At 53.5% G+C, this 14299-nt stretch overlaps 1 non-coding gene across 1 annotated transcript; it reads left to right on the forward strand.

The window, feature by feature from the left end:
• The first annotated feature begins 7957 nt into the window (after positions 1 to 7957).
• LOC114906655 lies at positions 7958 to 8071 on the forward strand. Its single transcript, XR_003796473.1, has one exon. It is a non-coding gene; the product is annotated as a small nucleolar RNA SNORA57 (small nucleolar RNA).
• Positions 8072 to 14299: the final 6228 nt, after the last annotated feature.

Genomic DNA, 14299 nt, shown 5'->3' on the forward strand with positions numbered 1-14299 from the left:
GGTGGCCGAGCGCGGCCGCGGCACTGCTGTCTGCAGAGAAAGCCAATCGGCCGGCGCCGGCCGCCCCCGCCTCCCTCCTTTGTCATTCGTGCGGGTTCCCGCCGGCTCCAGCTCCTACCGGCGGCCTGACTGGGCCGGCCCCAGGGCCTTTGCACCACCGGTGTCCTCCACACAGAAGTCTCTTCGCCCACATGTTGACCTGGCTCTCTGGGTGCCTTCGGGTCTCTGCTCTAATGTCCTCTCTGCAGACAGGGCATCCAGGCCACTTGACCTAAAGCAGCCTCCTTCCCTAGCCCCAGCTCTGCCACTGCCGCTTCTGCCACCTTGGCCTGAACCCCCATCAGCACTCAGTTGGAGGACAGCAAAAGCGTCCTCGCTGGGCTCCCCCTGCCCTCTGCCTGCACCCTTAACCTCTCCAACCGGTAGTTTCTTCCCCACCCAGCAGCCAGAGCATTCCTTTTATTGAGATCATGTCACCCCTGAGCTCCAAACCCTCCCACGGCTCTTCATGTCACTCCAAACCAAAGCATGAGTCCTTACAGGGGCCTAAGAGCTCTGCGTGATTGGTCCCTCTTCCCCATCATTGCTTTGGCCCCTCTCCACCCACTCCCCCCCCACCCCTTGCTCAAGCAGCTCCAGCCACACTGGCTTCTTAACTGGTCCTCAAGCACGCCACACATGCACCTGCCCCAGGGCCTTTGCACTCACTGCCTCTCTGCCTGGAACACTCTTCACTCAAGTATCTGTTTGGCTTGCTCCCTCACTCCATCAGGTCTCAACTCAAATGTCACCTCCTCAAAGAGGCCTCAGCTGTCCCCCTCCAACACATTCTATATAGTAATCACCCCGCCTGCCCTGTCTGAAAAGCATGCATCTCTGCAAAATCACCTTCTTTGGCTTGTCTTCCTCAGCAAAGCATCCACTCCCAGAGAGTGTCTCTGTCAACTTGGCCCAGGAGAATCACTCAGGAAATAAGTGCTTGGTGAATGAATCCAATCCTTCATCCAACAATTAGTGGATTTGTCCCATCCAGTCTCATCTCGGTCCTGGCGCCCCTCCCAGGGAGTCCAGGTCCCACCAAGGATGGGGGCAACAGGTGTCCTGGCTGTTACCAAGAGTACATCCACACAGGCCATTGTTGCAGGGGCTCCATGGAATCTCAGGGCCCGGGAGTAACCTGCTGGCTCTATCTTTGCAGGGGTCTATAGGCCCCCGGCCTGACACAAAGTCTTCAAGAGGGTCTACGGGGCAGGCAAAGGTTTTTAAAAATCATCTCTCCAGACCTCAGCTCCTACATGTCCTCTGTTCAAAATGGCGGGTCTGAGAAGGCCCCATCAGGTTCCCTTTCCCAACCGCCCCTCCCAGTTCCTTCGAGAAGGCTCCAGGGGCCTCAGCACTCGGAAGCATGGGCCCCACTCCCAACTGCTCAAATCTGTGAACAGGGTTTCCTAGATTTTACATCTAAAAGAGAAAAAAAAATAGGAATGGAACCGACAGTGAACCCCATCTCATGCTGGCGGTAAGTCCTATTTGTTTATGGACACTTGGACAAATTGACACAAACCAAAGCCCCATCTTATTTGCTTGTTTCATAATTATGCATCCACAGGTCTAATCCACTGCCCTGTGGTCACAGGTCCTAACAAGAAATGTAACTGGTGTTTTGGAGAAGTACGATGATGCATGAGTAATAAAAGGCTTCCCACGTGGAGAAGGACAGCAAAGGAGACTGCTCTGGGGGGCAGCAGATGGAAAGTGGAGGCAGGAGGAAAAGGACCCACTTCCAAAGTGAGCCTGTGGCATCAAAATCAGGAAGTGGAAGTGTAAAAAGTGATCTCACAGTTTTTGTTTTAAATCAGTATTTACAATACACTGGAAATGACACCCTTCACGACTGTTGAAACATCCGTTGAAATACTGTAGATGTCAACTTCAAAAAACACATGTGTGTGTGTTAGATGGTGGTGGATGCAGAGCTTTTCAAAATCCTTTCAGGGGATGCCTTACAGAAAAATGAACGCAAAGTGGATCACAGACCTAAATGTAAAATGCCGAACTTCTAGAAGAAAACATAGGAGAAAATCTGTCTTACCTTGGGCTTGGTGATGAGTTTGGGGATGCAATATGAAAAGCATGGTCCATTAAAGAAGAAATGATAAATTGGACTGTATCACAATGTGACATGTTAGCTCTGTAAACAACACTGTTAAGAGAATGAGAAAAAACGAGAGAGAATGAGAAGACAAGCCACAGCTTGGGGGGAAATCTTTGCAAAACACATATCTGATATAGGACTGGCACCTAAAATATATAAGGAATTCCTAAAACTCAGTAACAACACAAACAACCCAATTTAAAAATGGGCCAAAGCAATCAGAGAAGAAAAAGAACTAAAAGGAATACAAATTGGAAAAGAAGAAGTAAAACTGTCACGGTTTGCAGATGACATGATACTATACATAGAAAATCCTAAAGATGCCACCAGAAAACTACTAGAGCTAATCAATGAATTTGGTAAAGTTGCAGGATACAAAATTAATGCACAGAAATCACTTGCATTCCTATACACTAACAACAAAAGATCAGAAAGATAAATTAAGGAAACAATCCCATTCACCATTGCAACAAAAAGAATAAAATACCTAGGAATAAACCTACCTAAGGAGGTAAAAGACCTGTATGCAGAAAACTATAAGACACTGATGAAAGAAATCAAAGATGACACAAACAGATGGAGAGATATACCATGTTCTTGGATTGGAAGAATCAATATTGTGAAAATGACTATACTACCCAAAGCAATCTACAGATTTCATGCAATCTCTATCAAATTACCAGTGGCATTTTTTTACAGAACTAAAACAAAATATCTTAAAATTTGTATGGAGATACAAAAGACCCCAAATAGCCAAAGCAGTCTTAAGGGAAAAAAACGGAGCTGGAGGAATCAGACTCCCTGACTTCAGACTATACTACAAAGCTACAGTAATCAAGACAATATGGTACTGGCACAAAAACAGAAATACAGATCAATGGAACAGGATAGAAAGCCCAGAGGTAAACCCACGTACATATGGTCACCTTACCTTTGATAAAGGAGGCACGAATATACAATGGAGAAAAGACAGCCTCTTCAATAAGTGGTGCTGGGAAAACTGGACAGCTACATGTAAAAGAATGAAATTAGAACACTCCCTAACACCATGAACAAAAATAAACTCAAAGTGGATTAAAGACCTAAATTTAAGACCGGACACTATAAAACTCTTAGAGGAAAACACGGGCAGAACACTCTATGACATAAGTCACAGCAAGACCTTTTTTGATCCCCCTCCTAGAGTAATGGAAGTAAAAGCAAAAATTAAAAAATGGGACCTAATATAACTTAAAAGCTTTTGCAAAGCAAAGGAAACTACAAACAAGACGAAAAGACAACCCTCAGAATGGGAGAAAATATTTGCAAATGAATCAACCAACAAAGGATCAATCTCCAAAATATAAAAACAGCTCATGCAGCTCAATAACACAAAAACAAACAACCCAATCCAAAAATGGGCAGAAGACCTAAATAGACATTTCTCCAAAGAAGACATACAGATGGCCAAGAGGCACATGAAAGCTGCTCAACATCACTAATTATTAGAAAAATGCAAATCAAAACTACAATGAGGTACCACCTCACACCAGTTAGAATGGGCATCATCAGAAAATCTACAAACAACAAATGCTGGAGAGGGTGTGGAGAAAAGGGAACCCTCTTGCCCTGTTAGTGGGAATGTAAATTGATACAGCCACTATGGAGAACAGTATGGAGGTTCCTTAAAAAACTAAAAATAGAAGTACCATATGACCCAGCAATCCCACCACTGGGCATATACCCTGAGTAAACCATAATTCAAAAAGACACATGTACCCCAATGTTCATTGCAGCACTATTTACAGTAGCCAGGACATGGAAGCAACCTGTGTCCATCGACAGAGGAATGGATAAAGATGATGTGGTACGTATATACAATGGAATATTACTCGGCCATAAAAAGGAACAAAATTGGGTCATTTGTAGAGACGTGGATGGGTCTAGAGACTGTCATACAGAGTGAAGTAAGTCAGAAAGAGAAAAACAAATATCGTGTATTAACGCATATATGTGGAACCTAGAAAAATGGTACAGATGAACTGGTTTGCAGGGCAGAAATAGAGACACAGGTGTAGAGAACAAATGTACGGACACCAAGGCGTGAAAGTGGCGGAGGCGGGCTGGTGGTGGGATGAATTGGGAGATTGGGATTGACATATATGCACTAATATGTATAAAATGGATAACTAATAAGAACCTGCTGTATAAAAAAATAAATAAAATAAAATTCAAAAAAAATTTTTTTAAAAAGGGGGCCAAAGATCTGAACAGATACCTGACCAAAGAAGAAATACAGAGAGCAAATAAGCACATGAAAAGATGTTTAACATCATATGTCATTAGGGAATTGCAAATTAAAACAACGATGAGACACCACTACACACCTCTGAGATTGGCCAAAATCTGGACCACTGACAACACCAGATGCTGGCGAGGATGTGGAGCTACGGGAACTCTCATTCGTTGCTGGGGGGGATGCAAAATGGTGCAGCCACTTTGGAAGACAGTTTAGCAGTTTCTTACAAAACTAAACATATTCTTACCATACAATCCAGCAACCGCACTCCTTGGTATTTTACTCAAAGGATTTGAAATTTTATGTCCACAGAAAAACCAGCACAAAATGTTCATAGCAGCTTTATTCAGAATGGGCCAAAACTGGAAGCAACCAAGATGTCCTTCATTAGGTGAATGTGTTAGTTTCTCCTGCTCAAAATGTGCATTTTAAAGAGATGGCAGAGCTATGGGTTCCTGGAGAAGAACAGGTAGAGCATTTGTATCTCAAAGGCCTGAGGAGCAAAAGGCAAGTTCCTTCTAGGATGACTTTGTTCCCTTAAGGCCAGAAAAAAAAATTGTTTTCCCTCCATACCTACAAGCCTCTTAAGATAAGTAGGGGAGGTTTGAGGAGTGGTAAAGGATTGGTGGGATTTGGATTATTCCTGGAGCTACACCTCTGATCCTGTACAGACTAGATTTATAAAACAAGGAGTTTTTTTTTTTCCTCAAAGAATTGAGTGGCCACCTCAATGATATCAAAAGACTGACACACTCATTCACCTCATTCACCTATGTTGGAATGTTTTACTTGCCCTCATCTAGCTTAGGGGAGAAGGCCTCCTTCACCCCAAATTCCTATCAGCGATGGTTAGTTTAGTCAGACCAGTGGCCTCCCATTTTGGTAATTTATTTATAAACACTTTTGAGGATCCTCCCTGGGTTTAAGAAGCTCTCTGATCGTGGCCCTTGAGGCTGGCCTACAGCCTCACGTGGTCCCATTTCTAAAGGTAGCCTGACGATAGCAGCTCCGCCAGGGACCTCTGCGTCCCAGGCAGCAGGGTTCACTTGAGAAACAACCTGGGGTGGAGGGGAGACCCCCTCTGGCTTGGGATTGAGGCAGGCTCCCACGGGCAAGAGCAATCATTTTTCTTGGCGGGTGCCTTCTCCGTGAGGGTCTCCAGCTTGGACTATTGTCTGGAATTCAGTGAGCAAGTTCCTCCCCAGCAGGGGGACAGGGCACTCAGGGATGGGGCACTGAGGGACGGGGCACTCAGGGACGGGGCACTGAGAGACGGGGCACTCAGGCATGAGCAGAGCTGATGTGTGAAGGTCCCACTTCCTAGCAAGCAGCTGCGGTGGGGGCGCGCTGAATTGCTTGGTCTTATCATACACGATTGGGAGGACGCAGGGCCTGAGCCATCAGTCAGCACAGACTAGGCGGCCCCCATAGCTGGTAAGAAAATAACCTTCCTACCGTCCGCGTCAAGGGTTACCAGAGGCTCTTTACCGAAAGCTCGGTCTCTGTGCACCGGTGCCCAATCAAATCTTGGAGACAGAGTTTTGGGGGAAGTAGAAAAGGAGAGCTTTACTGCTCTGCCAGACAAAGGGGGGCACAGCGGGCTCCTGCCTCGAAAAGCTATGTGTCCCCCGCCCACAAGGATTTGAGGAGGGGTTTTATAACAATGGTTCAAAGTCAGGGTTCCTGACAAGATCGGGGTGTGTGTAGGACTTTCACTCCCTTAATCTCGCCTCAGGTAGTGTGTCCTGATCTGGAGGAGCTTCTCGGGTCCCTTTAATCTCGTCTCAGGTGGTTTCTTGGCCGCTTCTCCCTTGATCAGCAACTGTTCAGCTCTGCCCTTTGGAACCCAGGGAAGGTCACGGAGGCTGGACTCTTGCCTACAAGAAACGAGGGACAAAAGTGCCTCCGTGCCCGGGAGCCCCACAGGGCCCGCTCACTTTCAGCTCCTCCAGAGAAATGACCAGGTGTCCTTGGGGAGCCAGGGAGGGTCCCGGGCCCCAACAGTCTTAGGTCCTCTTGGCCATCATTGGTTTGGGGGCTCAGAGTCCCCATCGGGACTGGGGGTGGTCCCACTTCCGGTGGCCCTCTCGTTTGCATGTCGGGCAGGATCCCAGTGGACTTTTCCCATACAGGGAGCATTTGTCCTTCCAGTGGCCCTCTTGGCCACACTTAAAACAGATCCTTTCCTGGCGAGACAGTGGCCCTGATCCAGGCTTCCTGGATCCTGTCCCCGTCATGGGCTTCTGTAAGGGAGGGTAACCGTGAGGTGGTGCAGGGGTTAGGGCTGCCGCCAATAACTGTGCTTTTCGCTGTTGTCCCTGAATCCTTTTTACCTCTTCAACCTTATCTCTATTGTTGAATACTCCAAAGGCCAAATCTGTGGGCTGATTCAGGGGTGTTTGGGGTCCCATAGCTGCCCAGATGTGGCGTTAGGGGTAAACAGGCCGGAAGACTATCCCTCCTCAGAATTGGTGGGGGGGGGGGGGGGAGGAGGTCCCGGTTGTGGACCTCGGGGGGGTGGTCTCATAAGGGGATCACCTAAAACATCAGGCTCCCGTGGGGGAAGAGGGCACTTTGAAGGGATGTGAGCCAGGCACACCCGGCAGGAGTTCTTTAGACCTGGATCTTAGAATAGGGTCATGAACATTTGAACATATGGGACTCCCACCCCATCTACCTTTCCTTTTACAGAACAGGTCCAGCTACAAGATGGTATTGTCATTCAACGACCCATTTTCTGGCCAGGTCTTTTGGACCCCTGGTTTGTATAGGGCCATGCAATATTGCAAAAGAAAATTAATTTTTTTTCTTAAACCATCCTGTCTACATTTTCCCCAATTATCTAATATGCATCTTAGTGGGGAGCTCTTTGGGAGTGGGAGGGTTATCCCAACTATTCTGGAGAAGGGGTGGAGAGCAACAGGAACTGGGCCATCGCCCTCTTTTTGGCCTTTTATGGTCAGCCTGGGAACTGTCGTGGCACCTGTGGGGGTGTCATTTAGCATGTTAATGCATTACAATGAGGCTCAAGGTCTACTGGAAGTGAATCTTCCACCATCTTGGGCCTAACTGGCTCTAACCAGTTTTTGTCGGATCCTGTTTCTCTCAATGGCTCCTCAGGCGTGGGCCATGGATAGTGACTTTGTTCCCAAGGGGACAGGATGGAAAGGGGGAAGATTAAATTCAAAGTGGAGACACCTGATGAACAAACAGGACCTCAGCCAGGTGACCCAGGTCGACACGGACAGTGGGAGTCGTGTTCAAAGCGTGGAGTCTTGCTGGGATGTGATGAGAAGGGCACTTCACCTCCGTGGTCCTCCTCTCAGTAACCATCACCCTGTCTACTCATGACAGAAAAACCCTGAGGGGTCCTGCAGGACCTCCGCCACAACACCAAAAACGAGGACAGTCATGGCCCAGAAGAGCCTAAGAAGACACAACGCCGATGCAGTGTGGGATCATGGGGCAGAAAAAAGAGGTGAGGGGAAAGTCAAGGACATATGAATAAGACTCTGGACTTTAACCCTCCTTTTGTTGGCAGAGATCAGGCGTGCGGTCTTGGGCCACGTAATGTAAGGACTCTGGTCCCCTCGGTGTCATGTCTTCAGTACTGGCAGCTTCCAAGCTCCAGGACACAGGGCAAAAAAAAAAAAAAAAAAGACTGAATTTTAGCTGGTGATCATGTATAATATTGGTTGATAATTTTAACAAAGGGACCACACGATGGAGAATGTTAGTAACAGGGGAAGCTGTGTGTAGGTGTGTGGGGACTCTCACTCCTATCTCTGCAGTTGTGCATCTAAAGCTATTCTGTTAGAAAAAGTTTATTTAAAACATAAAAACGGGGACTTCCCTGGTGGTCCAGTGGTTAAGACTCCGCGCTTCCAATGCAGGCGGTGCGGCTTCCATCCCTGGTCGCGGAGCTAAGATCCCACACGCCTCGCGGCTAAAAAAACCAAAACATAAAAAAAAACCCAAAAACCAGAAGCAATATTGTAATAAATTCAATAAAAACTTTAAAATGGTCCGCATCAAAGAAAATCTTAAAAGAGAAAAACGTAGAAAACGAATTTCAGAAACCCTGTTGGGGGTTCTGCGTGGATGAACACAGCTGGCGGACCAGGGGTGCTGTGCAGGGGCCGCGGTGAGCAGGCCCCGGGCCTCTCAGGTTGCCCTCCCCCCAGCCTCCCAGGCAGCCTGCGCCTTTCTCCCCTTCCCAGCGGTTGGAAGTACAAAGCCCTTCAAGGTAGACTCCAGCCGTCCCTTTGTTCCCAGCTAATTCTAATTGCAAAGCTCCCCATGCCTGGCAGCCTCCGAAGAGGAGGGCCCCCCCACCCACCCATCTCCAGCTGCGAGGTCCTCTAGGCATAACCAGTCGACCCGGGGCCCGGACGCCCTCCCACCCTGCCCACTCCGAGGTCCACGGTCGCTGCAGGCACTGGGTCCAATCCCCAGCCCAAATCCCCAGGCCTCCCTGGACAATGGGAGCCCTCCCTCCCCGCCCCCCTTCCAGCTCTCCCCTCCTCCCCTCCCCTTCCTCCTCAGCTCCTACTCTCACCCCCAGCCTAACTGTGGCTTCTGCCTGGGCAACGCTTTGCTTCTCACCCGGGAGCGGTGGTAGGGCACACCCACCCCCTCGTGCACGTGCTTGGGAACCAGCCTCGAAGGGCCATTAATACCGGGGCCCGGCGCGGGGCAGCCTCCTGCCCTCAGCTGAGGGTCTGCCGCAGGGGGAGGGGGTGTTGGCAAATACACCTTTGCGAGGCCCTGAGAACCCACCGAGGGCTGGAAACCCCTCTGCCTCTGTTGGAACACTGTAGACGTCCCTATCAGTTGAGACACTCCTAAGGACTGCTCAGGTCAACACATCGGAGGCCAGAGTTCCGACCCCAGCTCCCACTTTGAGAAACTCCTGCCTGATCATCCCGCCAGAGGCGAGGATGTGTTCGTGAACCTCATGCATCTCCAAAGCCCAGCTCACCCCGTCTGGACACGGGAGGCAGTGCAGCTTGTGTGCAGGGGTCGAGGGCTCCCGAGTCTCCCTCTTTAGCCTCCTGGGCCAGGCGGCAGGTGAGCTGGATCCCACAGGATCGGAAGGAGGTGCGGGGAGGCGCAGCACCCTCCAGCTCTGGAGAGCCCGTGGGCCAGCTCGTGCCCGATCTCGCACGCCTTGGAGGAGAATGTAGGTTGATCTTCAGCATAGAGGAAAGCACAGGGAAGAGCGTATATGGGGAGGAACCGGTCAGATCTCTGCTGCTGAGAGAAGCACGTGGTGCACGGGCCACAGGAGGAGACCACATGGGGGCTGGGGAGGCAGGGGGTGGTCTCATCGCCCACTGGGGAAAACTGGCGAGGGGGAGGGAGCGAGGGTGTGGCCCTGTCGAGTGTGGTCTGGGGGCCTGTTGCACCCCCAGATGCGGAGGCCCGTGCTCCGAGTGGCTGGTGGTGGTCCCTGGAGCGGCGGTAGCCGCTCTCTGCAGCCGGCTCGCCCTTCGCAGCTCTCTTCAGCCACCTCCAGCGAAGCCACCTCGCTCTTAGCAGCCTCTGAGCCCACAGAGACAACGGCAGCCGCAGGTGGCAGTTCCCTCCCGGTCCTGCCACTGGCCTTGGAACATGTCCCCTCCCCTCCTGGGCACGGCAGCCGAGGTCCCCACCCCTGCTTCTCAAGCTCCCTCGGCCTTGCTCGGTTCACCCTCTGCCGTCTTCAAAAGTGCCATTCCCAAAGTGCAATCAGCTCACCACGTCCTTCCCCAGCCCCTGCCTTCTCTCCCCACCAAGCTCCTCGGACAAGCAAGTTCTTAAATTCTTGAGTCTCCTGCCCCCGGCCACGGCCTCACTTCCCTGAGCTTCCCCTGGCGCCATCCGGCCTCTCCATCGAAGCCAGCCCTCACCCAGGTCACTGCCAGCTAACGAACGCCCTCCCCTTGCAGGCGTCACACCCTCGGCCGCAAGCACGCCCTGCCCCTTCCCCTCCACTTACTCCACCGGATCCTCTTTCCCCTCTCAGACTGCATAGGGGTGCCTGCGGTTCACTGGGCCGGGCCCCTTCCCCCTCAGTCCTTGCCCTGAGGGTGGCCCCTGCTTCCCCAGGCCATCTATGGGTCACTCGTAGGCTGGGCCAGGGAAGGCTCGAGATTGGGTCTCCCGAGGAGCACTGGGACCCCGCCCCCTCGAGGGTCCCCGAGCCTCCAGTGCCCCCGCCCCACCTAAACACTGGAGACCCCGCCTGTCTCCCACACAGGCCCGTTAAGGCTCCTCCAGCAAGCCTGGGTGTAGATGCTGCCCCTCCCTCACCTAACAGGTTCAAGCTGGCTCAGGCCGGAACTGCTTTTCTTCCTAAAGCCGCCCGGATGGCTGAGGGTTTAGCTTAACGGGATGAGCCATCTGGGGACTGCAGCGTGGCGACTGGGGAGCCTGGGACTGGGGTCAGGGGTGGGGGTGGGCACACTTCACATCTCCAGCCAGGATAATGACCCCTTCCTTCCCCATCCTATAGCTACTCTTGGCCCCGGAAAATTCCGAACAGGCTGCTCAGCCGCTGATGGGGAAGCAGCTGAACAACCTTGCCCTTGCTGGGGAGGCCTGCAGGTCCCTGGGGAGAGAAGCATAGAGGGTGCGGAGCTGGGCCCTCTTAGCTGAGGCCTCTGGGGGAGGGTCTGTGCACCTACCAAGCACCAGGGGGCAGCCTTACCCTACTCCTGCCAGAGTCTCACATAAGTCAGGCAGGGGTAGGGGTGGCAGGAATCCCTACCACCCTCCACCTCGGTGAAAAGGTGTAGCATTGCCCCTCTGCCTGCTTAGGAGACCCACGGAGACCTGTCACTCCAGGAGCTGGGACCCTGACCCCCAGCTACCAGTGCTGTGTGCCCCAGGGAGGGCCGAATGGCAGGAGACAGGGTCTTGGCAAAGCCCCACAGCACACACCTGGAGGCATACCCACACCCCCGCCCCAGCCGTTCCCCGATTTGGCCAGCTGGGCCCAGCCCTGCAGGAGGCGGAAGCACCCTGCACCCCCTCTGGTGCAGGGGAGCCGGAAAGCTGTAGGCCTTGGTACCCAACAGTGGCCCAAGCTGCAGCTGGGAGTCAGAGGAGGGCCCGAGATGGGACAGGCTGGAAGGAGGAGGGAAGAGGTGGGGCAAGGATGTCGAGAAGGCAGCCAGGGTAGTTGCTGGCCCAGAACCGGGAAGGGCAGGTTAGGAGGGTCGACGTGAACCAGGCCCGGGAGAACCTGGGGTCAGGGGCGGTTCGGCTCCTGGGAAGGAGGTGCTGGCCGGCGCCCCAGGTAGCAGCCATCCAGCTTCCCGCTGGAGCGGCGTCGCCTCCTCGGGAGGAGGGCGGGAGGAGGTGGGCGGAGTGACGGGGAGGGCAGGCGGGAGGGAGGGACGGAGGAGGGGGAGGGGGAGCAGTCCAGTCGTGGGGGTGGGGCGACAGTGACATCATCCCGAAGTCGGTTCTTAAGCGGCAGCCGGTCGGGCCGGGGAGGAGAGGCAGGATCGCAGCGCAGTGGCGAGTCGCTGAGCCCGCCGCGGCCCCGAGAGCGGCTGGAGCCGCCGCCGCCAGGAAGGAGGGGCGAGCGCGCCTAGGCCGCCGCCGGGGGAGCCGCGCGCGAGCCGAGCAGCCGCGCGGGTCCGGGCCGGGGCGGGGGGCGCGGGCCGTAGGCCCCTGCTCCGGCCGCAGCTTGCAGACACTGGGCTCCGGTGGGCTCCGGCTGCCACCCGCGCCCCGTTAGGCTGCGCCTCGGGCCGGCCGAGCAGCAGCCGCCGCCGCCGCCAGCCGCCCGGACTCACACCACCTTCCCACCGACTCGGCGTGCTCATCTTAGCAACGCCGTATCCTTGTCCCAAGAGGTAAGCTACCGTGGAAAAGGCTTCCTGTCGGATCCTTCCTGTTCCGTTCAAGTTCCCAGAACAGTGCACGGGGTGCAGGAGACACCTCAGGCGAACTAATTGACCAAGAAGCTGCTCGAGGTGGGAGGCATCCACCGAAGCTTGGCACTGACAAACAGAGGGGGGGAGGAGCCAGCTTTGGAAAAATGACATGTTTTATTGCTATGTTTGCAGTGGCTTTGAGCACATAAGGGTGTCCCCGCTGGACGCCGCCCCTCAACCCGCCCCCCACACCCTCGAGCCCACGTCAGGGGTGAGGGAAAGCTTCTAGGGCCCCCTCGGCTAGTCTCGGAGTGACGTAGACACCAGACGTGAGGTTTTTAAGTGAAAGTGTACGACGGAGGACTTAAGGACGTGTGAAAGTGTCGTCACGCCTTATAAGCTAGCAGGTGGGAGCGCGCGAGGGAGCCAGGGGCGGGGACGGATAGCCCACCTCAGACCCCTGAACCGACAGGGGCACCGGCCAAGGGCGCAGGATGGGTCAGCATGAGCATGCTGGGTGAGCGCCTCAGGTCCGGATCCCCCCGACAGAACCACTGAGTCGGTCACCCTGCACGACATGTGGGCAGAGCGGGGAGTGTGCGGACACCCAATGAAGGTTCCCCAACATGCCACTTTTCCACCCAGTTCTGGGGGCAGGGACCTACACGGCGCAATACCCACACGACAGACTCACACACTCGACAGCTGAAGCTTTGTTTTGCACTATGAAAAATGAGATCTATAAATTCAAACTCTTGGCTGGGCCAGAGGTAGCAAGAGGGGCTGAAAGGGGATGGGGGTGGCCACAGGAGAGGGACGTTGAGGGTTTCTCATTAGAAATTACAAGCAGAAATTCCTACAGTGTTTTTTAAAATGTGACAAAATACCAAGCCTCATGTGACACAACAGGCAACAATGTAACGGGTATTCACCTTGGTAAGAAATAGAGATTATGTCTATACCCGATGTAACTCACGCACACATGCCACTCAAGCTAACACAACTGTATTGGTGGCAATTGGTCAGGAAAATGAAGGGTTCCCTTGAGGCTGAAGCTCTCTAAGCTTCTAGAGTAGGGACGGGGAGAGGGGTCTAGACCACCGCTGAAATACTTCGCCTTGGTTCATGCTGCCCCCCCCTCGCCTGCCCATGCTCTCCAAGTCCCCCGTTCCGAACCGCTGCCAATGCTGCCCACTGGTTGACGGGGCCACCCAAGGGTGTGCTGGGCAGAGCCTGGAGACGAGGCAGGCAGGGCCTGGGGGGGTCAGGGAGACGTGACTGGGAGCGGGCACTGGAGGGGCGGGTGGCAGGGATGGGGAAGCAGGTGGGACACCATCTGGTTAAGGTGTGGTGGAGGCATCTATTTTTGGGGGGGTGTGTGTGATATTTTTGGCATTATAATCAAATGGAAAAAGTTATTTAGTATAAGCACTCTGGTGCTTCCTCCACTCCCCCCCAGGAGACACCCATAGGCTGTCAGGGAAAGGCAAGCCCCCTGGGGGGTGGGGGGACTAGAGCACGGGGCTGCATGGCTACGAGAGGGTGAGACTGGTGATGGAGCGGGGCAATGTCACATGGACGCTCTCAAAACCAACTTGCTGCTCTCAGAACACACTGGTCAGGGTGGCATGCCCACCTGAACATCCGAGTCCTAGTTTTTTTTGGGTGCTCTGTACCAAAGTGGGGAGGCACAGACGGGCTGCGTCAGGTGCTGACAGCGTTGCGGGGGAGGGAGAGGGAAACGTTGGGCCCTGCGGGAGGGGGCACCTGAGTGTCCCTGGCCTCTCTCCGTTCCCACACACTGCCACCAACTTGGGGCCCGGGGGCCGCCACCTCTGACCAGGCCCCGCTCCCCCGACGCAGGGAAATAGGGTTTCAGTGGTTGGGGGGGTCCGAGGAGCTGAACTAGAAACAGAGGCTAGGGACAGGCCTCTCCTCCGCGCCACCACCTGAGCGAGGCCCTGGAGGAAGCCAAAAACTCTCCTCCACAGTAAACAC

The sequence above is a fragment of the Monodon monoceros genome, unplaced genomic scaffold, assembly GCF_005190385.1.
Source record: "Monodon monoceros isolate NGI ecotype Baffin Bay Population unplaced genomic scaffold, NGI_Narwhal_1 Super_Scaffold_22, whole genome shotgun sequence".
NCBI lineage: Eukaryota > Metazoa > Chordata > Mammalia > Artiodactyla > Monodontidae > Monodon > Monodon monoceros.